We start from the raw sequence: 26,385 nt of genomic DNA, 5'->3' as shown, positions 1-26,385 counted from the left end.
GCAACATGGTCACATTTCTCTTGGAGTAAATCTTTCATGTGAAATGCTATCAATGATCCTGAAATGACAAAGAACAGGGACTTTACTGAGTTCACAAGACTGGATGTATGATTGCTTTGTGTCTGCTTGTTTGCATGGCAGAATTAGATCTGCCATTCTTTTCTTGTTCAGTCATATTGTCAGGAAGAAGAACAAGAGCCCTCACCTACCCTAATTATTAGAGGTTATCAATATCCATCAAAAAGAACACACGAATTGTGAACAATTCAACTGACTTATGGACTTATGGACTTCCCTGGTGGTCCAGTGGTTAAGACTCTATGTTTCCACTGCAGGGGGTGTGGGATCAACCCCTGGTCAGTGAACAAAGATATCGCATGCTGCAAGGTGCAGAAAAAAAAAATGGACTTAGGTTAATTTGAGGCATGTATTAGTTATCTAGTGCTGTGTAACAAATTATCCCAAAACTTAGTGTCCTAAGAAAATGAGCATTCATTATCTTCCAGTTTCCATGGGTCAGAAATTCAGGAGTGGCTTAGCTAGGTGGTCCTGGTCAGGGTCTCTTATGAGGTTTCTTTCAAGATGTCATTCAGAACTGCAGTAACCTGAACACTTGGCTGAGACTGGCAGGCCCACTTTCAAGGTGGCTCACCCATGTGCCTGTCAGGATGGTGCTAGCTGGTGACAGGAGACCTCTCTATAGGAGTCCTTGAGTGTCCTCAGGATATTGAGGATGACTTTCTCCCAGAGTGAGTGACACAAAAGACAACAAGGTGAAAGTGACAATATCCTTTATGATACAGACTCTGGAATCACACATACTGTCACCGCCACATTCTGTTCATTACAAGTGAGTGATTAAGTCTGTCCCACACTCAAGGGGAGGGAAATTAGTCTCCACCTTTTACAGGGAGAAGTGCCAAATAAATTGTAGACATATTTGAAAGCCTCCACAACACACATACTTGATCTTCATCTTTGCAAGTCTAATGGTGTTTGTTCTATCCTCTCCATGTTCATACAATAAATATTTATCAAGCACTGACTGTGTGCCAGGTTTTGCTATGAATATTGGAATACATCTCTGAACAAAGCAGATGAGGTGGGGGGTGGAGCAAGAGGGAGGAGACCACAAACCCAAGTTCAACTGAAGGGAGGTGCCAGGTGTGAGGATACAGAACAGTAGGGACAGGTGAAGTGGAGAATACTTGACCTATCAATGGTAGGCATTCTACCAAGTTGCAGTGGAGGGGGGTGGGGGGGTGGGGGTGGGGAAGGGCTCAGTATATCCAGATTTTCTGGTTTTTCAAGACATGGTGAAAAATATGGACACCTGTGAGATTCTCAGAATTTTAATGTTCATAAATAGTTCAAATGTTAAGAAAACACTCTGAGGGAAAAAACTCAATGCGCCTAGTTCAACCAGTGTTTGCCATTATACAATGTCTAAACTTTTACTAAAAACCAAAGCCCTGATGATTTCAGGATGACATAAGCAAAAGTAAGGACATGATAAGCAAAGTCTAAATGACATAGTAATACTTTAGCTAAGGGCTGAAAGATGAGACCTTTATATACAAATCTCAAATAAACAAAAGTATTCACAGAAAATTCCTCTATCATCTTAGTGTTACAGATGGCTTACGTACTAACAGATACCTGTATTTTTAAATGATGTTAGCAATTTTTTTTAAGGCTTGCCACAAAAATCTCTGAGAAATAGAGTAGAAAAAAATGGTATCATGGAGGAAATCGAAATTTTTTTGCATTTAAATAACGTGAATTTACAATCAAGTGTGCAATATTCTGGATAACTTTTTGCTCTTTCCTCTTACTGAAAATAAAGCAATTATGGTATTTTTTAAAAAAACAAATGGAAATAGGGACTTCCCTGGCAGTCCAGTGGTTAAGACTCTGTGCTTCCAATGCAGGGGGCATGGGTTCAATCCCTGGTTGGGGAACTAAGATCCTACATGCCACACAGCATGGCCAAAAAAAACAAACAAACAAAAACCACCACCACCACAACAAAATACATCATCTATATGTCAGCTAGAAGCAAGGACCATATCCTAATATCATATATTTCTCTGGTTCTAGCCCTGTGCATAATATGTAGTATGTTTCAATGAATATTGGATGAATAAATGAAAATCATCCTTTAAAAAAATAGGTGGAAATAGAAATAGGTAAAGATATAGAGATATAGATATGCCCTAAACTCAGATTGTTGCTTTTGGTAATTAAAAAATGAGAACTACTACAATTCCCTGGTGGTCTAGTGGTTAGGACTTGCCACTTTCACTGCTGGGCCCTGAGTTCAATCCCTAAGATCCCACAAGCCCCATGGTGCAGCCAAAAAATAAATAAATAAATAGAAATAAGAGCTATTAATAGTCTTAAATGATCAATCTCCTTGTCATTCATTCCATCCCCAAATTATTTATTCTGTTCTAAGATGCAGTTTACAATTAAGAAATAGAATTAATGATGTAGCATGTCTTGCTTTAACAATGTGAACTTTGAAGTCAGTAAGATTTAATCTACCAGGCTTTCAAATTTAAATAAGAAATCATTATGACTGACACTCTGTAAATGAAGCAGAGTGGGTGTGGCTATTTGGTTTAAGAAGGTGAATGACTTCTGCGGATATAATCACAGGGTTAATATCAGGAGAGTATTGGTTAGAATTTGAGTTTTTAGCTTCAGATTCTTGGTTCAAATTTTTAGCCTTTGACTTTAGGCAGGTTGTTAGAGCTCTCTAAGTTTTTTATTTTTTAGTCTGTAAAATAGAGACAATAAGATACATTACTCAGGACTTCCCTGGTGGTGCAGTGGTTAAGAACAGGCCTGCCAATGCAGGCGACACGGGTTTAACCCTTGGTCCGGGAGGATCCCACATGCCGCAGAGCAGCTAAACCCATGTACCACAACTACTGAGCCCAAGCTCTAGAGCCTGCCTGTGAGCCACAACTATTGAGTCCATGTGCTGCAACTACTGAAGCCTGTGCACCTAGAACCTGTGCTCCGCAACAAGAGAAGCCACCACAATGAGAAGCCCATGCACTACAACGAAGAGTAGCCCCCACTCTCCACAACTAGAGAGAGCCTAAGTGTGGTGATGCAGCCAAAAGAAAAAAGAATAGATACACAACTCTGCACACTGGAGAGATAATAAGGTCAGAGAGGTAAAGTCCTGCACATATTATCTGTGTTCAAGAAATGCCAGCTTTGGCCACCACTGGGCCGCTTGCCTTCCATATGGCTTCCCCCTGCAAAGGAAATCAACCCGCCTGTGTAGATCATCCTTACCCTCAAAACCACAGGGTCCCTTGTAGGGCTCAATTTGGGCCAACAGCTGCTTTCTTCAAAGGTAGTTTAACCTCACCAGGTGGGTATTTGTTAAGTCCTTGAAAAATTGCCTTACTGGTGTTTGGACAGGTTCAAATCATGGAATTCTGTCTGTGACCTCCTCTCTCAGAAAGGGCAAATCACTTAAACTCTCAGCTTGTTTGCCTGGAGAAAAGAATAAAAAGTCACTTTCCCAACTGTGATATTAATTAGTAGAAGTGTTTTGGAAATGCAGAATATGGTTAATTTTTAAAGGGTAAAACATAAATGTTAAGTGCAATGAAATTTTGTCATACCATGGAGGGAATGTAACTGTTTTAACACTTTTTTTTTTTTTTTTTGCAGGAAAATATGGATGGTGGCGATAATGCTTCACTTTCAGAGGTCTGGGTTCGTTTTGAGAAGAGGCCTGGAAAATGAGGTAAGTTTTTAAAAATTGGAGGGAAAGAAGAAAAGCATTAGGAATTTTATATGGCTCCTTTCTCCATGAGATCCTGTTAGTAAAAGTGAATTTGTTTCCAGTTTGCGAAGATTCCAAGTACAGAATACCTCTAGCTTTTAATATGGGCATAATAGCACTCAGATTTCCTCTTTGTCACAACGTGGCTCTCTGCTGAGTGTTAAACTGATCATTTCACTTGTGGGACTGAGGGTCCCTGAGTCACCAAGTCGATGTAATGGATTTTACGAGCTGGTTTAGGTCAGTGAGGTGTTCTAGGATAACGACTTGCTTAAAGAACTATTTAACTTTTCAAAATGGAGGTATTATCCATTTGACCAATAAAGTGCACACAGAAATCCCGAATGAAGGAATCATTGTCATGGCCCATGTAAAATTAGTGTCGCTTAAAAGCAAGGAAACTGGTCTGTTTTTATTTTTTAAGCATGCTGATTTTTATTTATTTATTATTCCAGCCTTTAAAAATCCCCTCTGAAGTAGAACAGTAATATTGTCCCCACTGACTGGAGGAAATCGGGGCAGTTGGGCTTGGTGACTTTTCCTGAGTTTGTGATTGGAAGCTAATGAAAGAGCCAAAATTAGAATCGCTAAATTCCTGCATACTCTCCCCTTGCTCCACTGAACCCCCACGGTTCCAGGCAAAAGCACTTCACTTTACTGTTTCCTGTTTGGTCTTGGAGGAGTTCAGCCCCTCCCTATTCTTTTTTCTTTTGTCTGACCTTCCACAGACAGGAACATATATCAAAATCCTCTCTCCAAATGATCTGGCTGGCACTAGCCACTTTCAGATTTACCCTAAGAACAGGCTGGTAACACCCCAGCATTTAGTGAATTTGTTTGAGAAGGACAGTGTGCCTCCAGAAAGGGGCTGACCATGATGAGAATGCCAGGGTCTTATAAGACAAGAATGGAATTAGCTCAGAAAACAAAATCTACAGAAGGCCTGGACGAGGAAGTATTAAGGAAAAAGAAAAATGGTAACTGGCGTTCTCTAGTAATTGAGAACAGAGCTGGAAATCAAAAGACAAATTGCAGGCAAGAGGTTAAAAGAGTAGGAAATTTTCTGTTTCCTGGCTCTGCAAAGGAGGGTAGATAACTTGATGATGATGCCTATATACTTTGAGAATTTGAATGCAATGATTCCTGGGGCAGGCGGATGGACTAAATGAGTCCATTGGGTTTCGTTGAGCCACAGGGTTTCAGACAGTACAAAAAGTTACAGGATGAAAATCTGAGAGGCAGGCAGAGACACAAGGATCTTGGTCAAATGCAGAGTCTGATTCAGAACCCCTGAATGGGGCTTAAGCTTACATTTCTAACAAGCTTCCAGATGACACTATTGCTGCTGGTCCGTGGACCACATTTTGATTAGCAAAGCCGCAGAGCTACATTGTTAAGTGGAAATATAATGTGAACCACATATGTAATTTATAGTATTCTAATAGCCATCTTACAAAAATAAAACAGAAATTAATTTTAATAGATTTTATTTAACCTAACTTATCTACAATTTTTACCATGTACTCAATATAAAATTATTGATGAGATGTTTTATTTTATTTTTGACCTGTACTAAGTCTTTGAACTCTTGGTGTATATTTTACACTGACAGAACATCTCAATTTGGACCAACCAAATGTGGCTGGTGGCTTCTGTTTTGGGCAGTGCAGGTCTAACCAACCCCAACAAAAACTTAGCTATCAGTCCAGGGAATTCCCTGGTGGTCCAGTGATTAGGACTTCACGCTTTCACTGCCATGGGCCCAGGTTCAATACCTGGTTGGGGAACTAAGATCCTGCAAGCCTCGCGGCCAAAAGAAACAAACAAAACACAAAACTTAGCCAGTCCAAAAGCTCAGTACTGAAACCCATTTAAGTGGGAACCAAGAATTCCCAGGGGCTTAATGAATTCCCTGCTATGGAGAAGTCCTTAAAATATAATTACTCAACAGGACCCCCTGAGGATAGGGTTAAAATGCAGATTCCTGGGCTTTGCCCCCAAATATTTTTAAAAAATCTTTTTATTATTAAAAAACGTGAGCATCTGTAACCTGAAATAGAGAAAGAGTATCAGATGTCTTGTGCCTTTTTAATGCTATTGAGGTGTTTGTGAGAGAAACTACGTTGTCACTTCTCCTCAGCTTGGCTGGTTCTTCCCCATGGTGCTGTTTCACTTGTTCTTCTATTTCCTGTATTTCCTGCAAACAGGCTTTTATTGCTGAAGAACTGAGGAATCGCAGGTCTCAGAGATTCTAATCAGGGCAGAGGTTCTCAGCCCTGGCTCCACATGGGAAACACTTCAGAGCTTTAAAATTTTCAGCTGCCAGGGTCCCTCCACGAGAGCTTCTGATTTAATTGGTATGGGGTATGGTCTGCACATCAGGATTTTAAAAAGCTTCTGGGTGGTTCTGGTAGAGCAAGGGTAGACAACCACTAGATGAGAAGAAGTGGTTTGAAAAAAGGCAAGGGTTCCATAAAGGTCTGAAAACAGGCCTTCACCTCCTTATCACTCTGCCTTCAACAGCCTTGCAAAGTTAGCTTCAGAGACTGGATGATGCTAAGAATGAGAGTCACCTGGGGAGCTGAAAAAACTACCAACGTCCAGACTCCACCTCCAGAGCATCTGACATAATTTTTCTAGAGTGGGCTCTGCTATCTTTGGTTTTAAAGTATCCCTTGCTTTAATGATGATTTAATGTATAGCAAGGATTTAATTTAAATATCTCCCAGGATTTAATGGTGATTCTCATATATAGCAAGGACTGAGATCTGAGACAGTGCTCCAATTTTAACAAGCATATCAATCATCTGAGAATTGTGTTAAAATACAGATTCTGATTTTGCAAGTCTGGATGGATGCCCAGATTTTTCACTCCTATTGAACCCCCAGGTCACATTGATGCTTCTGGGATCCGTTTGAGTAGCAAGTGTGTAGAGGAAAATGTGTACTAGGGAGCCAGAAAGAACTGGCTTTCAATTCTGCTTTTGCAACTTACTAGCTGGTCTGGCTTTCAGTGAGTCACTTCACCTCTCTGAGCCTTTTTCCTCATCTACAATATAGGGATAATTATACTTACCTTTACCCATCCCATGCCAGGTGTTCAGGAAATGGGACCCTGTTACTGGCTGATGTCAGTAGCACAGGAACCTAGTTGGATGTTGAGTCTTTCCAAGCTCTTTTCCCATTGATACTAGATCATTTCTGGGGAGGTTTGTTTTGCCTTTCAGCCGATCCTTTGTTTAAAACGGAAAGATCAGGGCATTTAAATAAGTATTCTGAGGCGTGCATTCGTATTCCTCTGCTTGGTGCCAGACTTTCTGCTTGGCAAAGCAGAATTTCAGGTTATCCGTGACCTATCTCTTCCCTTCTAGTCCTCATTACCTCTGATCGGTTTCCCTCCCACTCTGCTTTCCCCAGCACTCAGGATTAACTGTCTTTATGTCATAGTAAATCACAGCCAGCACCACGTGTTTCTGTGACTGTTGAAATAAAAACACTCTTTTCTCACCATCTGCCTGGGTTGCCCCCATGTCTGAATCTCAGCAGGTTCTTCATGCCTTGACTTTCAGAGCTCAGAACAGACACTAAAAGGAATGCATCTATCCTGAGTTTGAGAGAGAAACTCTCCTGTTAACATCGCCTATAAACTACAGGTTCAGATCCTCTATTTTTAGCCATTTGGAATACTTCGGAAGCCCATAAACCACATGACTGTGGAAACTAAACCAAAACCACCTCTTTCTCACATTTACAAAAAGCTTATATTTATTCTGTTTTCCGAAGTTGACAGACGAAAAAAAAAGTTTGCTGTGGCTTTCTGACTTTACAAATATGCCTTCCAGGTGCTTTCAACATTGTTCTGAGTGTTAACAGGTCACAGTGGAAACTGATTAACACCATTAATAGTTTTCCAGTTCAACAGCCCTCTCCTGTCTGAATGACTTTTAGTATTTGTCTGTTTCTTTCCATGTGTTCCCCATTCAGGCACCTGACTTCCTCTCAATTTCAAGTTCCTATTATGTCTTTTGAGGGATCAAATAAATTAAAAGATTTTTTTTTTGTTTCCCAGTAGAGATGTCCTTATGCTAAGTAAAGTGACTGAAAAATGTTTTCTATTCAAAGTAGAGAGGGAGAAAAGATACTCTCCTTATCAGTATTTTCAAAGCAAACTATTCACCGATTCAATAAGCAATTATTGGGTGTTTGCTCTGTTAAGAACATCATGCTGAGTGCTGGGGAGGGCACCCACAGAGATGAAAATAATGAAAATATTAAGTCTCCGTCCCAAATGACCTGAAAATATAGAAAGGGAGAGAAATCTATATATATGAGCACCTATAATATGAGCACAAAGTGAAAGATGGTTCTCAAAACCTTCCCAGGTCCTCTGAGATTTTCCTTGTACACTCTGTTTACAATACAAATATTAACCACTGTGTTATTTTTGTTTTTGTTTTGTTTTGTTTTTTTAAAAAGAACCCTCCTACACTGTTGGTTGGAATGCAAGTTGGTGCAGCTACTATGGAAAACAGTATGGAGGCTCCTCAGAAAATTAAAAATAGAACTACCATGTGATCCAGCAATCCAACTCTTGGGTATATACCCAGACAAAACTATAATTTAATAGACATCTCTCCAAAGAAGACATACAGATGGCCAAAAGGGATATGAAAAGATGTTCAGCATCATTAATTATTAGAGAAATGCAAATCAAAAGTACAATGAAGTATCATTTCACACAGGTCAGAATGGCCATCTCAAAAAATCTACAAACAATAAATGCTGGAGAGGGTGTGGAGTAAAGGGAACCCTCTTGCATTGTTTGTGGGAATGTAAATTGATACAGCCACTGTGGAGAACCATATGGAGGTTCCTTAAAAAGCTACTAATAGAACTACCGTAAGACATAGCAATCCCACTACTGGGCATATACCCTGAGAAAACCATAATTCAAAATGACACATGTACCCCAATGTTCACTGCAGCACTATTTACAATAGCCAGGATATGGAAACAACCTAAACGTCCAACAATAGATGAATAGATAAAGAAGACGTGGTATATATAGACAATGGAATATTACTCAGCCATAAAATGGAATGAAATTGGGTCATGTGTAGAGATGTGGATGGACCTAGACTCTGTCATACAGAGTAAAGTAAGTCAGAAAGAGAAAAACAGACATCATATATTAATGCATATACATGGAATCTAGAAAAATGGTACAGATGAACCTATCTCCAGGGCAGGAATAGAGGCGCAAATGTAGTGAACGGACATGTGGACACAGGAAGGGAATGGGAGGATGGGACGAATTGGGAGATTAGGACTGACATATATACACTATCATGTGTAAAATAGATAGCTTGTGGGAACCTGCACAGGAAGCTCAGCTCGGTGCTCTGTGATGACCTAGATGGGTGGGAGGCAGGTCCAAGAGGGAGGGGATATACGTCTACATATAGCTGATTCACTTCACTGTACAGCAGAAACTCACACAACATTATAAAGCAATTATACTCCAATTAAAAAAAAAGATACATGCACACCTATGTTCCTAGCAGCACTAGCCACAATAGCCAAGACACGGAGATAACCTAAATGTCCATCGACAGGTGAATGGTTAACCATTGTTATAAGTAGTTGCCTACGCTATGTCTCCTTGGGAGGGCTGTGAGGACTCTGAGGTCACAAATCTCATTTCACTACCTCTCTGGGCTAAGCTGATTCTAAGCCGCTGGATGAATGAATGAAAGGGAGGGGGAGGAGGAGAGAGCTAACATGGCAGTGAGCAGGCCTTAAGGGTAAGAAGCTGTTTGTGCTCAAGACATTCAGAGCTTCTCTGAAGAGAGAGGTGAAATTAAAAAAAAAAAAAATGTATGTATGTATTTATTTTTATGGGCTGCATTGGGTCTTCATTGCTGCACATGGGCTTTCTCTAGTTGTGGTGAACGGGGGCTACTCTTTGAAGTCCCGAGAGGTGAAATTTAAGCTAGGTCTTCAAACCTGGGAAGAATAATATTGGCTAAAAATGAGGCAGAAGACATTCAGGCTTAAGAAATTATATGAGGACAGCAATGGAGGCAAGAAAGGCAGGGCCCATGTGAAGAATAATTCTTATGTTTGCTGCTCCTGTTAAGCCCAAGATAGAGGCACTGAGAAATGTCAAGAAGGGGAATTAAGAAGTAGAAATCGTCAGTAGTGGAAATGCCAGCGACTGAGCTGGTAAAAGGCCTGGTGGCCATCCTCTTTCTTTCATTAACCCAACATATTTAATTGTATGGATTGAGGCCTAATTATATACATGTTGTAATCCACGTTCTGGGGATCCAGTGGTGACCGATTCAGATATGTGAGTTTCCTGTCTGTATAGGACTCACACTCCCGTGGAGTAAGTAAACCAACAAAACCATTCACATACATCATGTGCTAATTTACCGTGAAAGGGATCGTGTGCAGTGATATAAAGTGACCAGCTGGATCGGGTGGTCAGGGAGTGATACTTTACAACCTGGACCCCACATCTGTTACAAATTACGATTTTAGGTGGATAAAGTATTTCCTCTAATAACTTGAAAATAAACAAGTTGTTTTTGGTTGCTTTCCCCAGCTCTCTGCTATTCCAATAACAGAGCAAAAAAATGATTTTGGTACGATTTTCTTCTGAGAACTTGAAGAGAAAATGTCCAAACATTTGGCTCCTTCATTCTGTGGATCAACAAAATTCCTGTAGTGAAGAGGGACCTAGAAAATGCAAACTTGTTTAGCCTTTTTTAATCCGATTCTCCAGGCTTCTGTCATATATCTTTATGGCTCTTTTGCCCACCCAAATTGCTAATGTGGGAAGAAAGACACCTTCATTACTGAGAACTCAGACATGATGGATGATGATGTAATGACTGATTTGCCATTGTTGGAAAACCGAGCTGTACATGTTAAAACCTCAGTGGAGAGAAGCAAGATTGAACGGGAATGAGGCTCTTCAGGTGGTTCAGAGAAACATGAAATAATGTGCTTTTAGAGGCTTTTGATGTATACACAAATGTATAGTTTTATAAACATGCTCATAAATTGCTGTTATCAGTCATTCTATCCCTCATGCATGCTACTAATACTATTGAGCACCTACGATGTAGAAAAAAATACGCATGGTGTTGAAAGCTAAAAAGAAAAATAAGACAGAGTCCTTGGTTTCAAAGAGTATATAGCTTTATGGGTAAGGTATCACATAGACAGCAGCGTATAATATAACCCAGAATTGAAGGAACGCCAGGTGGAAGACAGAGACATCTACAGTTTCTGCCTGTCTAGCATATACACTTTATTCTAGTAATAGCAGGTTGATTTCCTTCCTTCCTTCCTTCCTTCCTCTCTCTCTCTCCCCTTTCTCTTTTTCTCTTTCTTCCTTTCTCTCTTTCTTTCTCTTTCTCTTTCTTTCTTTCTTTCTTTCTTTCTTTCTTTCTTTCTTTCTTTCTTTTTCTTTCTTTCTTTTTCTTTCTTTCTTTTTCTTTCTTTCTTTCTTTCTCTTTCTTTCTCTTTCTTTCCTTCCTTCCTTCCTTCCTTCCTTCCTTCCTTCCTTCCTTCCTTTCCTTTTGTTCTTGTGGCTGTGTTGGGTCTTCGTTGCTGCTTTTGGGCTTTCTCTAGCTGTGGTAAGTGGGGCCTACTCTTCCTTGCAGTGCGAGGGCTTCTCTCACTGCAGTGGCTTCTCTTGTTGCAGAGCATGGGCTCTAGGTGTGTGGGCTCAGTAGTTGTGGTGTATGGGCTTAGTTGCTCCGCGGCACATGGGATCTCCTTGGACCAGGGATTAAACCTGTGTCCCCTGCATTGGCAGGCAGATTCTTAACCACTGCACCACCAGAGAAGTCCTGATTTTACTTCAGGGAGCAACATCCCCCACATTCTCTGTCCATGTGGATTGGATCAGTTTAGCTCTCACTTACCCTCATGGCTCTAGCAGTGGACACGTAACCCAGGCCCAGCCAATCAGCATATGCCATTCCTCTGGCCAAGGGATGGCATGCACCATATTTCCAGGAAGGCACTGGACTCAAGTTGGTCCAGTGATAGTCACTCCCATCAAAGGGAAGCCCAAGCATAGAATAAATCCAGCCTAGAATAAGAGACACAAAAGTTGGAGAGAGGCTAATTCTTTCTGCATTGTTTCAGCCCTTGGATTCAGTCATTCCTAATGTCAGTATTCCCTGAACCACTAAAGTACCATTTTGAAAAAATTGTTTTTTTAATTTACATACAGTAAAATTGGCTTAATTTCTGGTGCACAGTTCTATGATTTTTAACACAGGCATATATTCATGTAAATATCACAATTAGGATACAAACAATTTCATCACTCCAAAAAACTCCCTCCTTCATGCTGCCCCTTGAAAGGGAAACCCTCTCTACACCCCTCACCCCTGGCAACTACTGATTTGTTCTTTACTCTTATAGTCTTAATCATTCCAGAATGTTACATAACAATACAAATACAACTTTTTGAGGCTGGCTTCTTACACCCAGGATAATGCTTTTGAAATTCATCCAAGTTGTAGCATGTGTTAATAGTTCATATCTTTATATTACTGAGTAGTATTCCATTTCTTAGATATTACAAGATTTGTTTATCCATTCTCCCATTGAAGGGCATTTGCATTGTTCCCAGGTTTTGGTGATTAAGAATACAGCTGCTGCAAACATTACAAATAGGGCTTTGTGCATACATGTTTCATGTCACTTGGGTAAATACCTACAGTGGAACTGCTAGGTCATATGGTAAGTATATGTTCAACTTTATAATGTTTTCCATAGTAGATGTACCATTTTATATCCCAACCAGCAATGAATAGTTTCATATGCCATGCATCCTACCCAGCACTTGCTATTATCAGCCTTTTTTTTAAATTAATTTTTATTGGAGTATAGTTGCTTTACAATGTTGTGTTAGCTTCTACTGTACAGCAAAATGAGTCAGCCATATATATACATATATCCCCTCCCTTTCAGATTTCCCTCCCATTAAGGACACCACAGTGCATTAAATAGAGTTCTCTGTGCTCTACAGTATGTTCCTCTCAGTTGTCTATTTTATATATAGTATCAATAGTGTACACGTGTCAATCTCAACCTTCCAGTTCCTCCCGTCCCACCCCTTTCCCCGTCCCACCCCTTTCCCCCTTGGTATTCATACATTTGTTCTCTATGTTATGTCTGTGTTTCTATTTCTGCTTTGCAAATAAGGTCATCTATACCATTTTTCTAGATTCCACATATATGCATTAATATACGATGCTTGTTTTTCTCTTTCTGACTTACTTCACTCTGTATGACACTCTCTAGGTCCATCCATGTCTCTACAAATGACCCAGTTTCATTCCTTTTTTTGGCTGAGAGATATTCCATTGTGTGTGTGTATATATATATATATGCAACATCTTCTTTATCTATTCCTCTGTGGATGGACATTTAGGTTGCTTCCATGTCCTGGCTATTGTAAATAGTGCTGCTATGAACATTTGGGTTCATGTGTCTTTTTGAGTTATGGTTTTCTCTGGGTATATGCCCAGTAGTGGGATTGCTGGGTCATATGGTAATCCTATTTTTAGTTTTTTAAAGAATCTCCATATGTTCTCCATAGTGGCTGTATGAAGTTACATCCCCAACAGCAGTGTAAGAGGGTTCCCTTTTCTCCACACCCTCTCTAGCATTTATTGTTTGTAGACTTTTTGATGATGGCCATTCTAACCAGTGTGAGGTGATACCTCATTGTAGTTTTGATTTGCATTTCTCTAATAATTAGTGATGTTGAGCATCTTTTCATGTGTTTGTTGGCCGTCTGTATGTCTTCTTTGGAGAAATGCCTATTTAGGTCTTCTGCTCATTTGTTGATTGGGTTGTTTGTTTGTTTTTTGATATTGAGCTGCATAAGCTGCTTGTATGTTTTGGGGATTAATCCTTCATCAGTTGCTTCTTTTGCAAATATTTTCTCCCATTCTGAGGGTTGTCTTTTCATCTTGTTCATGGTTTCCTTTGTTGTGCAAAAGCTTTTAAATTTAATTAGGTCCCATTTGTTTATTTTTGTTTTTATTTTCATTACTCTAGGATGTGGGTCAAAAAAAATCTTGCTGCAATTTATGTCAAAGAGTGTCCTGCCTATGTTTTCCTATAAGAGTTTTAGAGTGTCTGGCCTTACATTTAGGTCTTTAATCCACTTTGAGTTTATTTTGTGTATGGTGTTAGGGAGCATATTAATTTCATTCTTTTCATGTAGCTGTTCAGTTTTCCCAGCACCACTTATTGAAGAGGTTGTCTTTGTTCCATTGTATATTCTGGCCTCCTTTGTCATAGATTAGGTGACTATAGGTGCATGGGTTTATTTCTGGGCTTTCTATCCTGTTCCACTGATCTATATTTCTGTTTTTGTGCCAGTACCATACTGTCTTGATTACTATAACTTTTTAGTATAGTCTGAAGTCAGGGAGCATAATTCTTCCAGCTCCGTTTTTCTTTCTCAAGATTGCTTTAGCTATTCGAGGTCTTTTGTGTTTCCATACAAATTGTAAAATTGAAAAATATGGAATGCTTCACAAATTGGCATGTCATCTTTGTGCAGAGGCCATGCTGATCTTTTCTGTATCATTCCAATTTTAGTAAATGTGCTGCTGAAGTGAGCACTGTCAGTCTTTTTTTTTTTAAGCCATTTTAATAGGTGTGTAGTGATGTCTTATTGTGACTTAATTTGCATTTCCATAATGGATTGTTATGTTGAACAAACTTTTCATGTGTTTGTCATCTCTATATCCTCTTTGGTGAAATATCTGTTCATATATTTTGCTCATTTTTGCATGTTTCCTTACTGTTGAGTTTTGAGAGTTTTTTGAAAATTCTAGATACAAGTCTTTTATTGAATATGTGATTTGTAAATATTTTCTCAGAATCTTTAGCTTGACTTTTCATTCTTTCAAGAGTATCTTTTGTAGAGCAAATATTTTTTATTTTGATGAAGTCTTAATTACCAATTTTTTTCCTTTAATGGATTGTGTTTTGGAGCCTTACTGAAGAATTCTTTGTCTAACTCAAGATCAAAAAGATTTTATTATATGACTTCTAAATTTTTAATTGTTTATGTATAGATTTATAACCCATTTTGAGTCAGTTTTTGTGTAAGGTGTGAGGTGCAGGCTGAGGAGTTTTTTTTTTTTTTTTGCACATGGCTGTCCAATTGTTTCATTCCATTTGTTGAAAAAACTATCCTTACTATTATATTAAATTGCCTTTGCAATTCTGTAAAAATCAATTGGCCATATTTGTGTAGGTCTATTTCTGAGTTCTCTATTCTATTTACTGTTCTATGTGTCTATACCTCCACCAATATATTGACTTGATTAATGTACCCTTATGGTACATCTTACAATTGGGCAATGTATGAGGCTTGCAACTTTATTCTTCTTTTTTCATAATTAGTCAGCTATTCTATTTTCCTTTCTTTTCCATAAATTTAGAATCAGCTTGTCTGTATTTACAAAAAGTCCTGCTTGGATTTTGATTAGAAATGCATTAAATTTATAGATTTATTGAAAATTTACATCTTAATTATAGTTTTCCAATCTGTGAACATGGTGTATCTCTCATTTATTTAGCTCTACTTTGATGTCTTCCATCAGCATTTTGTCGTTTTCAGTATACTAATCCTCTACATGTTTTGTTAGGTTCATACCAAGGCATTTCATTTTTTAGGTGTATTGTAAATAAGTTCTTTAAATTTTACTTTTCAATTATTCACTGCTTATATGTAGACATATAAGTTATTTTTGTAGATTGAATTTGCCTCCTAGAACCTTTATAAATTTATAAATACAGAAACTTTTTTTGTATCAATATATTCCTTGGGATCTCTATATAGACAGTCATGTCATCATCAAATAGGGACAGTTTTATTTCTTGCTTTCTAATATGTATGCCTTCTTTGCTTGCCTTATTGCACTGGTTAAAACTTCCAGAATAATGTTGAATAAGAGTGACGAGCATGGATGTCTTTGCCTTGTTGTCTGTCTTGGCGGCAAAGAGTGTAGTTTCTTACAATGCACTGATATAAAATATGAGTTTAGGTGTTGTTTTTTTTGTAGATGCCCCTTTTCAGATTAAGGAACTTCCCTTTTTTCCTAGTTTTCTGGGAGTTTTTTTCATGAATGAATGTTGAATTTCATCAAATCCTTTTTCTGCTTTAATTTATATGGTCATATAGTCTTCTTTACTCTCTTAATACGGTAGAGTATATTGACTGATTTTTTAAATATTGAGCCAGCCTTGCATTCCTGGGATAAACCATACTTGAAAATGGTGTATTATTCTTGTTATATATTGCTGGAATCAACTTGCCAATATTTTATTGAGGATTTTAAAGTCCCATTTTTTGTTTAAGCCAGTTTGAGTTGGATTTCTATAACTTACAACTGTAAGAATCCTGACTGGTATGTATAGGTTCAAACAAGTACTGTGACAATTCATAAGAAATTATAATAATTTCTGAATGCTATGAACAGGGAAGTTTACACAAGAGAGGTCTCTCCTATTTTACAAGTAGTAAAGATAGAAATTATATAATACAATTAAATTTCATAAGTTCCTATAGTTGCTTTAGTAAATTGTTCCTAAAATTGAAATAGCTTTATTTTTGAGATTGCACGTGTAGTATATACAAGTTGTAAGAAATTTAAATGTCAAAATGTAAAAAATAGAATATATAAATTACCTGCAATATTATTAGAGATAGTTATATTATCACATAACCACACTAATAAAATTTTATATGTACTATCTATAACAGTATTTATCAAACGTTGCTGCAAATTAGAATCACCCAGGAAGCTTTGAAAATATTAATGTCTGTGTTTTGCCTGTAAAGATCATATTTAAACAATATAGGTTGTGGCCTGTGATTTAAGATTTTCTTTTTTTCTTTCTTTTTGACTGCATTGGGTCTTCATCACTGTGTGCGGACTTTCTTTATGGTGATTGGGGCTACTCTTTGTTGCAGTGTGCTGGCTTCTCATTGTGGTGGCTTCTCTTGTTGCGGAGCACGGGTGCTAGGCATGTGGGCTTCAGTAGTTGCAGCATGCAGTTTCAGTAGTTGTGGCTCTCGGGCTCTAGAGTGCAGGCTCAGTAGTTGTGGCACACAGGCTTAGTTGCTCCACAGCATGTGGGATCTTCCTGGTCCAGGGATGAAACCTGTATCCCCTGCATTGGCAGGTGGATTCTTAACTGCTGTGCCACCACGGAAGTCTCCTGATTTAAGATTTTTAAAAGTTCTTTTAGTGAGTATATCTTTTTTTTTTTTTGGCTGTACTGTATGACTTGCGGGATCTTAGTTCCCCGGCCAGGGACTGAACCCTGGCCCAAGGGCAGTGGAAGTGCAGAGTCCTAAGCACTGGACAGCCAGGGAATTCCCTCAGTGATGCTAATATGCGGTCAAGTTTGACAATCACTGCTCTAGAACTTAGTTCTTACATTTACCCAGTAATATATACATTTGCTGTTATTTTCTAAAAATTGAATCAAGTATTCTTTAATGTTCAGCAACTTTTAAAAAATTAAAGATTATTTTCAGATAATTGTATATTGACATACGGTTGTAATAAATAACAAAATTCCTCAATATATAAAACATAGTGTTACAATATGACCCAGCAATTCCACTCATTAGTATATACCCAAGAAAATTGAAAATATATATCCACACAAAAATCTGTGTACAAACACTCATGAAAGCATTATTCTTAATAGCAAAAAAAGTGGAAATGATCTAAATATTCATCAACTGATGAACGGATAAACAAAATATGGTATATCCAGACAGTGAAACTGTATTCAGCCATAAAAAGAAACAAAGTACAGATACATGCTACAAGGCAGATGAACTTTTAAAACATTGTACTAAGTGAAAGAAGCCACACACAAAAGGTCACATAGTGTATGGTTCCATTTATATGAAATACCCAGAACAGACAAATCTGCAGGACAGAAAGCAGATTGCAGCTTGCAAGAAGCTAGAGCAGCTAGAGTGGTAGGGGATAGGGAGTAAGTGTTTAATAGGTACAGGATTTCTTTTGGGGGGGTGATACAATCTTTTGGAATTAGACAGAAGGGATGGTTGAACAACTTTCTGAATATAGCAAACACCAACGAAAGTGACTTGCACATTTTAGAATTTAAAAATTTATGACATGTGAATTATATCTCAATAAGGCTGTTGTTTAAAAAAAGAAAAGGAAAGAAATAATTCAGAGAGATTCCAGGTACCCTTTTACCCAGTTTCTCCCAATGGTAACATCTAGTAAAACTATAGTACAATATTACAACCAGGATATTGACAGTGATATAGTGAAGACACAGAAAAATTCTGTTTGACATCTGTATATTCTCTTAGGTGAAATGTCTCAATTTCTTTTGCTCATTTCCTAATTGGTTTATTTGTTTTTACTCTTGAGTTTTGAGAAGTCTTTAAATATTTTAGATACTAGGCCTTTGTTGGATGTATGTGTGCAAATGTTTTCTCCCACTCTGTACCGTATCTTTTCAACCTCTTGTGAGAGTTCATAGAACAAAAGTTTCGAATTTTTAATGAGGCCAAATTTAATCAATTTTCTTTTTTTGGATTTTACTGTTGGTGTTGTTTCTAAGATCCCTTTGCTTAGCCCTAAACTCTGAAGATTTTCTCATTTTTTTCTCCAAAATTTTATACTTTTATATTTTACACTTAAGTCTATGATCCATTTTAGTTAATTTTGATGTAAATTGTAATGTTTAAGCATAGGTTTGTTCATATGCATATAAAATTTTTTATTGAGAAATAGTTGATTTACAATGTTGTGTTAATTTCTGCTGTACACCAAAGTGATTCAGTTATACATATACATTCTTTTTTATACTCTTTTCCATTATGGTTTATCACAGGATATTGAATAGAGTTCCATGTGCTATACAGTAGGACCTTGTTGTTTATCCATTCTATATACACTAGTTTGCATCTGCTAACCCCAAACTCCCACTCCATCCCTCCCCGCACCTTCCCCTTGGCAACTACAAGTCTGTTCTCTATGTCTGTGAATCTGTTTCTGTTTCATAGATAAATTCATTTGTGTCATACTTTAGATATGTTATACTTTATATATATATATATAATTTTAAGAATTAACCTGTGGATTCCCAACTACTACAGCACACTTTGTTGAAAAGACTCTTTCCTCCATTGTATTACTTTTGCACATTTGTCAACTATGTCCTGGACCAGTCCAACAGAGCTTTCTGCAATGCTGGAAATGTTCTACGTCTGCATTCTACAACACAGCCTGTTCTGTATATTGAAGTATTGAAGTCCCCTACTATTATTGTATTGCTGTATGTTTCTCCCTTGAGATCTGTTAGTATTTGCTCAATATATTTAGGTGTGCTGATATTGGCTATGTATATATTTATGATTATTATATCTTCTTAACAAATTGACCCCTTTATAATTATATAATAATCTTCTTTGTGTCTAATTACTATTTTGGTCTTAAAGTCTATATCGTCTGATATAAGAATAGCTATCTCTGCTTTCTTTTGATTTACACTCGCGTAGAATATATTTTTTCTTCCCTTTACTTTGAGCCTATGTGTTTCTTTAAAGCTGAAGTGAGTCTCTTATAGGTAGCATATAGTCAGGTCTTTTTTGTATCCATTCAGCCACTCTCATCTTTAGGTTGAAGAATACAATTCATTTACATTTAGAGCAATTATTGATAAGTAGGGACTTAGGAGTACCATATTATTGTTTTCTGACTGTTTTGTAGTCCCCTCACTCCTTTCTACCTCTGTTGCTGCCTTGCTCTGTGATTTGATGATTTTTTTGGTATTAGTATGCTTTGACTCTCTTCTCTTTATCTTTTGTGAATTTACTGTAGGTTTTTACTTTGTATAGTTACTGTGAAGCTAACATACATCTCCTAGCTATAATAGTCTATTTCACACTGTTAACTACTTAACTTCAAATGCATACAAAGACTCTACCCTTTTGTTCCCTTTCCCTTTATGTTTTTGATGTCAAAATTTACCTCTTTTTGTATTCTGTATTCATTAACAAATTATTGTAGCTATGGTTATTTTTAATACTCTTTTCCTTTAACCTTTATACTAGAGTTAAGTGGTTAACACTTCAGATTACAGTATGATGGTATTCTGAATTTGACTATATACTTCCCTTTATCACAACATTGTATATTTTCATGTTTTCATGTAACTAATTATCATCTTTTCATTTCAGCTTGAAAAATTCCTTGCAGCATTTCTTTTAAGGCAGGTCTAGTGGTGATGAATTCCATCAGCTTTTTTGTCTGAGAAAATCTCTCTCTCCTTCAGTGAAGGACAGATTTGCCCAGTGAAGTACTCTTGGTTGGCAATTTTTCTTCTTTCAGTACTTAGGATATGTCAATTCACTCTCTCCTGGTCTATAGGATTTATGCTGAGAAATCTGCTGATCACTTTATGGGGGATCCCTTTAAATTACAAGCTTTTTTCTCTTACTGCTTTAAAGATTCTCTCTTTGATTTTTGACAATTTTATTATAATTTCTCTTGGATAAGATCTCTCCAAGTCGATTTTGTTTACTGACCTGCTAACTTCGTGAACTTGGATATCCAAATCTCTGCCCATATTTGGAAAATGCTCAGTCATTATTTCTTTAAGTAAGTTTTCTTTGTCTTTTCCCCTCTCTTTTACTTCTGGAAAATTCAATAATTTGCAATTTGCTTCTTTTGCTAGTAGCCCATAGATCATGTAGGCTCTCTTCAGTCTTTTTCATTCTTTTTCCTTTGTTTCCCTATGACTGGATAATGTCAAAGCTCCTGTCTTCTACCTCAGATCCTTTCTTCTGTTTGATCTATTCTGCTGTCGATCTCCTCTGTCACATTTTGAAACTTTATTCCTTGTAATCTGCAGCTCCAGAACTTCTGCTTTATTCTTTTCTTGTTTATGATTCATAGCACTTTCTTAAACTTCTCACTTTGTTTGCTGTTGTTTTCCTGGTTTCATTGAATTATCTTTCTGTGTTTTCTTATAGCTCATTGAATTTCATTAAAACAGCTATTTTGAATTCTTTACCTGGTACATTTCTGATCTCCATGTCTGTGGTTTTGGTTACTGGAATATTATTGTGATCCTTTGAAGATTTCATGTTTCCTGATTTTTTTCAAGTTCCTTGATGGTTTGTGTTGCTGCCTTTGCATTTCTAGAGGAGTCACCTTCTCCAGTCTTTACTAAGAATTCCTTTACTGGAATTTACACATTCCATTGTGTCCAAACTCATATTTTTTTGCTCCAGTGCTATGCTGGAACTTCTCCTCTGGAAACCTGAACTTCCACAAAGGCTCCATCATTCATCAGTGATTTTCTAAGTGTTTTCCAGGAGCTCCCAAATTGTGACTGAGAGGGGCTACAGCCTGTTTACAGGCCACTTCAGGGTTCGCAGTCAGGACTGAGGTCTAACTGTCTCTTATCTGATGCATGGGTGGGCAAGACTCCTTCCAGGTCCCTTGGTGTATGGTGCTAGATCTCACAACCCTTTTGTGGATGAATGCCAAATTTTTGTTGTTTGGGGGGACAAAAATGAGGGACATCTTATTTTGCCACTACAAATATTTCTGTTTTTAAAAATAAGTTCCTCTTAGAAAAGTGTAAGTGTGTTAGAAATTTAAAGAAGAAAATAAAAATCTGGTAATTTTACCACCCTAAGATAAACATTTAAAATATTTTAGTGTATTTCCTCCCAATCACTATATATATATTATATACATATATGAATTTTCTTCTGTCTTCATAAACATCATTTAAATGGCTGTGTAATAACCTCCTGTAGGTGTTTCAACATATTGTTTATAATTTGGATTATAAATATTTTTGCAAGGAATACCTTTATAAATATTTTTGAGGCATTTCTGATTATCTCTGACTATCTCAGTTTATCTCTGATTATCTCTGATTTAAGAGTATAATGAGTACAAAAAATTTAATTTGGGGGGAGGTGATATGAACGTTTTTGAAGTTTTTGATACACACTGACCAACTGTCTTTTAGAACATCTGCAACAATCTGTATTCTATTGGCAGCATATGAGTACCCATTTCACTGCATGTTTACCAGAATTAAGTATTACAAAGGAATACTTTACACGTAAATTTCCTTCTTTTTTTTTTGTTTTTGTTTTTTTTGTTTGCTTTTTTAGGAGGTTAGGTTGCAGAGACATTATATAGGTGAAAAATCAGCCGTTTCAGAAAAATTTGGGAGACATCTTCACTAACAGAAAAGTCTTAAAAACCTAAATCCACTGCTTTCACACATTTCACATTTATTTTCTGGAATTGTAGCTGTATGAAAAATATTTTAGGATTTAACATACTCAATTTCAAAGCATCATTGTGAATAGTAGCATAATATTCTACTAAATGGCTATATAATTATTTAATTCATCTTCCATAGTTGAACATTTAGTTTTTTTCTACGCTTTAGCTGGAAATACTGTGATGAGACTTCTTGTTCATGAATTGTTATCACCATCTCTGATTACTCTGGACCTATAATGTTTGTGAGTCATGTTATTATGATTTTGGCTCTGACTTCTTGAGCATTTAGGTCTGGTAACTAGGTTTCAAGACTTATTTCTGAGCCTAGGTTACTCCAGTAACTGAACTCCTGCTTTATTCCCCAGTTCCTTGGTAGCCTCATATCACATTACCTAACCTCTCAATGCTTTACTTTTCACTTCTTATCATCTCCATTATTCCTTTAAAATAGGGATAATAACTGTTCCAACCTCAAAAGACTGTTGTTAAGAATTAATTGAGTTATTACTACCTTTTTTCCTTCCTATCCTTCTCCTATTCTTTGTTCTTCTAATATGGTGAAAATCAAGAGTGAGCCCTGCCTCCATCACCAGGTCGGTCAAGTCCACACTTTGGTCCAGGCAGAGTTGTGGGACCCGAGCAAGGACTATCAAAATATATTTGGGGGACTCAATATGGACACTGGGGAAGATCCTTTTTTGAGAACAGGAGTCACCAGAGCCAGACAAGGAAGTCAAAGTAAAGGAAAGCAGAAGCATAAGAGCTTAAGTGGGAATATGGAGCCATCACTGGAGCCCCTGGACCCAGAAGGACCCAAAGTCTTGAACTTCAAGTAGTGACATGAATCAATAACTTCCTTTTTCTGCTCCAGGTGGTTTGTTTCAGGCTTCTTACTCATTAAAAAAGAGCTTTATCAGTCGTGTTTGCTATTAGTATTGAATCCTACTTCTGAAATAGTATATTAAACTAGCACCACTACTTGTTTATTCTGTTTAGGCTGCTGGATATAGGGCTTTATGTAATGACAGATATCATTATTATTAGAGGACTCTGAGGTTTTTCTTTGTCACTTCTTTGAGAATAAACACGTTATGCTAAGTCTAAATTTCTTTTATCACAAAATAAAACATTGCCCCCAAATATAAAGCCAGAATGACTAGAATAGGTTTTCTGTGGTTACTGTTCTGTAAACATTCATTTGTGAGATAGAAAACACAGTCACAAGTGTGGTTTGTCTACACGTGAAAACCATTTAGGGGCTCTGTCTAGGTTTCCAGGAGCTGCTGTAACAAAGCACCACAAACTGGGTGGCTTAAAAAACAGAAATTTATTGCCTTGAAATTCTGGAGGCTAGGAGTCCAAAATCAAAGTGTCAGGAGGGCAATGCTCCCTCTGAAATATGGAGGGGAAATCTTCCTTACCTCTTCCCACTGTCTGGTGTTTGCCAACAGTCCTTGGTGTTCCTCAGCTTGTAGGTGCATCACTCCCATCACATGGCCATCGTCTTCCCATGTGTTTGCACATCATTTTCCTTCTGTGCTTGTCTGTATCTGTGTCCTAAATTTCCCCTTTTTATAAGGACATCAATCATATTGGATTGGGCCCCATCCTAATGAACTCATTGTTACTTAATCACCTCTGTAAAGATCCAGTTTCCACATAAGTTCACATTCTGAGGTACTGTTAGGACTTCAACATATTTTCTTTGGGGGACACAATTCAACCTGTGCCGGCACCATTTAGATTAACAGTAGATGAAGTAGATTGTTTGCAAAGGCCACAGTTCATGCCCCTTTGCAATGCAATTTTACTGTTCCTCCCCTCAAGAACTTGGGGCTATTTCCACCTCCCTCTGCATCTGGGGGACTTGCTTTGACCAATAGAATGCAGTGGACGTGATGTTATGCCACTGCTAAGTCTATATCTCAAGATGCCTTGCAGCTTCCACTCTCTGTCCTACTGGCCAGAGACTCTTTGTGATTAAGTCTGAGAGAGGCTGTTGGAGATGTCATTGGCTGAGATCTGAGGGGCTTCAGCAGACAGCCAGCACCAATTGCCAGGCATGTGACTCAGGCCCTCTTGCACTGTGCAGACCAGTTGAGCCTCTGGAAGCTGGTGCCATAGCTGCATGTGTGTCCTCAGACAAAACTAGCAGAGCTGCCTAGGTGAGCTCAGCCCAAATTGCTGGCCAACAGAACCAAGAACAAACAGAAAGCCTGTTGTTTCAAGCTACTAAATTGTGGAGTGATGTTTTACACGAGAAAGAAATGACTGCTACTGTAGACAGGGTGTCAGAAGTTCCAGTCTTCTGTTGTTTACTATCTCAATCACCTCCGCTAAATCACTTAATTCTAAGAGCTCCTGCTTCTTTCTTCGCAAAAATGTAAAATGTGGATATTTCACTTATCTTTTGCCATAAGTTCCAGTTTTAGGTTTTTAGTTCCAATTTAATAAAAACCCAACTCAAAGAGGTCAAAGAAATAAAAGGAATTTATCAGCTTAAGTGACTGAAAATTCCAGGGTCTGGTCTGGCTTCAAGTAAGACGTAATCCAAGGACACAAGTGATGATATCTGAGGTTTGTTGGCCCCTACCACCCCCCACTCTGCTTTCCTCTGTGTGTCAGCTTCACCCCAAGCAGGCTCTTCTCAAGGGGGGCTCTCCTTGCTTCTCAATGCTGAAGTTTATCCAGTGCAGCAAACCCAGGAGGAAGTTTGACTTTCATTGGAGCAGGTGGAAACATGTGGCCATCTCTAAGTCAGTCAGGCCAGGGTGTTGAGAGGGTCCAAACAGTCAGGCTGGGACAGGTGAGGTGAGCCAGTCAGGTGGAAAATAAGAGGGTAGTGATGGAGGAAGAAGGGGTTAGTCTTCCCAAGACCACCTGGGGAGATTAGCACAAAGGAAATTGAAATGCATTTACTAGAAGAAAAGAAATGGAAGCTAAGCAGGTAGAAAATAACAGATGTTCACTCCTTATTACTTAAGCTTGTTAAGAAGATAACAGTAATAGTTTATGTTTATTAAACGCTTATTAGGCACCTGGCACTGCTCTAAGTACTTTATTCTTTTTAACTCTTTCTAATCTTCTCAATTTAAGAGTAGGTATAGTTCTAATTCCCTCTTTACAGGTGAGGAAACTGAGACACTCAGGTGATGACAAGTGAAAGGGTTAAATTGCCCCTAGTCAAGCGGATATAAGTGTCAGAACCCAAACAGACTGGCTTGGGAGCTATAGCCTTTAACTACCAGTCTATACTCAAAATAGATCACCAGCACTATGGTAGGCAGAATTCTAAGATGATCCCCAAGATTCCTACCCCTGGTATATAATCCCTTCTTCTGAGAGTGGGTGAGAACTGTGAATGTAATAGGATAGTCACTCCTTAATTATGTTACATCATATGGCAAAAGTGATGGTATTATCATTCCCACGACTCCTTGTTAGCTGACTGGAGGGAGATTCTCCTGTTGGTTTTAAAGAGGTAAGCTACTATGCTGTGAGTTGGCCATGTGGCTGGCACCTGAAGGTGGCCTCTAGCCAAGACTTACCTCTAGCCAACAGCCAGCAAGAAAATAGGGACCTCCAGCCTACAACTACAAAGAACTGAATTCTTAAAACAAAGCAAAACAACTGAATTCTGTCAACAATCTGAATGAGTTTTGAAGAGGGCCCTGAGCTCCAGCTGAGAACCCCTGGCCAATATCTTGATTTCAGCCTAGGGAGACCTGGAGCAGAGGACCCAGGGATGCTGTGCCCCAACTTCAAACCTACAGAGTGTGGGGATAATTTATCACCCAAACCAGCACCTTCGCTTTGTGGCCTTCTTATCTTTCCCTGGGGCTCTTCACACCCTTTGTGGCACTCATGGGACCCTTCACACCAACTGTCCTGGAGTGCTCCCTGCACCACGCAGCCCCCACATCACCTGGAGGTTGTAATCAGCAGGTGAGGGCATTGTCAGGTCCACTGCCTGTGATTTTGTGCTGCTAACGCTTGATAGAGTGTCTGGTGTGCACGAGCTGTTCTGTAATTGGTAGTAGAATAATAAACAGGCATCCCATGTGATATGCCTGTAACATTCTGTTTTATTATGGGAACTGGGTTGTGAGAGGGTGCTTCTAAGAACAGTTTCTGGTATATTTCAGCCTAGGGCCCTGGGATAATCACCAGCCCAGACCTAATTTAATGTTAATTTTTATTGTGTGG

General features: G+C 38.2%; 1 non-coding gene across 1 annotated transcript; it reads right to left on the bottom strand.

The window, feature by feature from the left end:
- Nucleotides 1–14,372: 14,372 nt before the first annotated feature.
- LOC130835427 (U6 spliceosomal RNA) lies at nt 14,373–14,479 on the bottom strand. Its single transcript, XR_009048911.1, has one exon. It is a non-coding gene; the product is annotated as a U6 spliceosomal RNA (small nuclear RNA).
- Between the last annotated feature and the right edge of the window lie 11,906 nt (nt 14,480–26,385).

Source organism: Hippopotamus amphibius, chromosome 13 (genome assembly GCF_030028045.1).
Source record: "Hippopotamus amphibius kiboko isolate mHipAmp2 chromosome 13, mHipAmp2.hap2, whole genome shotgun sequence".
NCBI lineage: Eukaryota > Metazoa > Chordata > Mammalia > Artiodactyla > Hippopotamidae > Hippopotamus > Hippopotamus amphibius.
Note: the sequence above shows the minus strand (reverse complement) of the source record. Positions and strands in the feature narration are given on the sequence as shown.